The sequence below is a fragment of the Larimichthys crocea genome, chromosome II (genome assembly GCF_000972845.2).
Source record: "Larimichthys crocea isolate SSNF chromosome II, L_crocea_2.0, whole genome shotgun sequence".
Lineage (NCBI taxonomy): Eukaryota > Metazoa > Chordata > Actinopteri > Sciaenidae > Larimichthys > Larimichthys crocea.
In genome coordinates, this window is record NC_040012.1 from 14,328,322 (window position 1) to 14,331,492 (window position 3,171).

The 3,171-nt window shown below is 39.4% G+C and overlaps 1 long non-coding RNA gene across 1 annotated transcript; it reads right to left on the reverse strand.

The window, feature by feature from the left end:
* Positions 1 to 2,005, reverse strand: LOC109137667 (uncharacterized). The gene is made up of 4 exons (XR_003464023.1): positions 1,833 to 2,005; positions 1,091 to 1,198; positions 456 to 606; positions 1 to 39 (listed from the first exon to the last, which is right to left on the reverse strand). It is a non-coding gene; the product is annotated as an uncharacterized LOC109137667 (long non-coding RNA).
* Positions 2,006 to 3,171: the final 1,166 nt, after the last annotated feature.

The following is a 3,171-nucleotide window of genomic DNA, read 5'->3' on the forward strand; positions in this document are numbered from 1 at the left end:
TTTTCTCCAGGGTGGGGATGAAGGCTCCGGGTATACCGTCTGAAAATTACATGAGGGGACAGAGCGGTGGAGGTTATACAGCTTTGTAGATGGTATCTTAAAGACAATAAAATAAATATATATAAAATAATGTACATCGGTATCAAGCAGGAAATCCAAATTCATCGCTAGTCCTAATCTAATTCATCATCATCAATTCGTCTAAATTTTTATTTATTTTATTTATTCCATGATGGATGGGTCTTTGCACAAAAGCAGTGCAATTCATGATAACGTGTCAAGCATCAAAGCTATATACAAGCTTGTGGTGGTAGTGTAATTTTAATACACTAATAATATAATTAACTTTATCGAAAATCTCTATGACGATATTGTTGTTGCTGTTTCTGCAGGGAAATTGTGTTGTGAACCAGGAGAATATCAAATACAGTGTGTGTTAATGTGTATTCACTTACCTAGAGAGGCAGTTCCAGTAGCGGCGCTGATGATGAAGGTGGTATCGGCAATCGGCAACCTGTCTCTTATCACGGAGGCGTTCACCTCTCGGATATCGAACCCGCACCTGATCACATGACCTTTCGGCACAATTCGAATTCCAGATGCTCTCTAATGAGGTAATATGACATTTAACAGCAGAGTTTAGGTAAAAAGATACAACGTGTAATATAGTATTCACACAGAAATCACAGAGGAAATAATTTTATCTAACATTTTGGGGAAAAATGCTCAGCATTCAGCAAAACATTGTTATATTTATTTGATATGCCATTCATATGGCATTTTCATCAAAATCAAATCAAATAAATTTTATTTGTATAGCCCAAAGTCACAAAGTACATTTGCCTCGGAGGGCTTTACAATCTGGACAGGGAGTGACACCCTCTGTCCTTAGACCCTCGGTTCGGGTGAGGAAAAACTTGCCCACAAAAAACCTTTAACAGGGAAAAAAGGTGGAAGAAACCTCAGGAAGAGCCACAGAGGAGGATGTCAATTATACGGCAAAAATTTGGATCCATACGGTAAATATCCAACCATAAAGGTGAAATCAACAGTACCCCTCTTTTTTTTTACAAGTTAAATTCAAACTTACATTCTGCACTAGAAAGAACCCGCTACAAGCGTTTTTTCTCCAGAACGTCCGGAAGAACGGTGCGTCGTCTGAGCCTTTACGTATACAGGGGAACAGACTGGTGCTGCCCTGAGGAAAGAATTAGTGGGTTTAAAAAAGATTAGTTAACTCTCTTAAAGCGAGGGCAATCAAATTCCAACATCACACACTAGCGACTTTGTTATGTTTGAAAAAACTTAATGGACGTTTTTTAACTAGGTTTTTTTACTAGTTTTTTAATAGTTTGAAAATTGTATTTCAAACTATTAAATGTGTGTTCTGAAGCATGGAGCTTTATTTTACCCAATGCTGTTTTCTTTACAGCCTTTATTGAATTATCGGCCTTATCGGCACAATATATAACATATAAAGTCAATAAATGTCACATGACATATTAACCAGCCATTGTAATGAATCAGGTCAAAAAACCTTAAATAAAGAAGTAAGTCAATTTACTTTTACTACGAGAGCTGTGATATGCTCGTGTCTGGGTGCCATATAATATTTGCCAGGTGTCTGTTATCAGCTTATCACTAGTATTTACATTTCTATGGCTGTGGGAGGGGAACTTGACGCTGGAAATTTTTGACTTTACAAGACAATGCTTGTCAAACATGGTCTCTGTGAATCTGGACTACTTATGTGATTCCGCATGTTTAAAGTGACAAGAGCTACAATTATATGTCCAATTTAGCAAAAAATATGCTTGAATTCTTATCCATACATCTTTAAAGTGAGTGACACCGACGAATCCCACGGGCTGATCAATTTTTCCTCTGAGCTCAACAGCCAGGTCAACGCCCTTAGTAGGCCCTGGTGTGGCAACCAAGGACACAAACAGGCAGGAGTCATCTCTAGTTGGATCGCAGCCGGCTGTTCTCCAAACACAGTTTAGTGTTCCACACAACCATCCCGAGTGATGTCCACCTGGAAGAACCACACAGTCATTCATACACCGAGTCACAAAGGTAGACATTCACATTTTTAGATTAGCCGGGAGCAGAAGAGGCAGGACGCCAACATGGGGGAAGCCAGCGCCACAGATTTTCAGTTTCAATGGCTCCAGAAACCCGTGGGTCCATTTTCTATATAGTCAGTGTTAGAAATCGGTGTGTTCTACAGCGACGTCTGTAAATATAAAGTCTCATTCACTTTAAGATGGGGGTTTATGGAGAGTGACTCAACCTGGAGCCAGCCTGACGTGGCCGTTTGAGGAACTGCAGTTTTCAGCACTTTATGTTGACTTCATTTCACAGTCACGGAAATTGCTGCTTGGTAGAAATGTGAAAAAAGGCTCTGTCTAGAAAATAGTGTTTGTTCTGCTTGTCCACTCTGGGTGGAAGATAGTAACATCTGTAGATATAAAGTGTCACTCTAAGGTAACAAAAACGTAACGATTCTTATTTTCAGATGATTATACACAAATAAAAACACAGCTGTGATATTAATTCCATTAAAGCACACTGGACCTTTAAATAAAATCACTGAAGCAGTGAAGAAAAAAACATGAGGTGTTAAAACCAGTGGAAAGTTAGTTGTATGTCTGAATGCCAAATGAAGGTTTTGAAAGCAATCCTTAAACTAATAAAGATAACAGATACATATGTTTGAGGCACAAAGCTGAGTACACAGGATTAAAGTGAAAGAAAGCAAACCTTTCATCAGTGAAAAATGACAAATGAGACACCGCCTGAAACTCTGCCGCTGGTCTGATGTCGCTGGGTCCCTCTGCGATGCCGTCGACTACCGCTGGGGTGCCGATCAGGTCAACGATGTCGCCACCGGTCGGGTCACGACGTCACACGTTTCTCACGGTGGGGATGAAGGCTCCGGGTATACCTCTGAATAATTACATGAGGGGACAGAGCGGTGGGAGGTTATACAGCTGTATGGATGAGTATCTTAAAGTCACAATAAAATAAATATAAAATAAAATAATGTAATCGTGTCGAGCAGGAAATCCAAATTCATCGCTAGTCCAATCTAATCATCATCACAATTCGTCAATCATCTAATTTATTTATTTATTTATTCCATGATGGATAGGTTTTTGCACAAAAGCA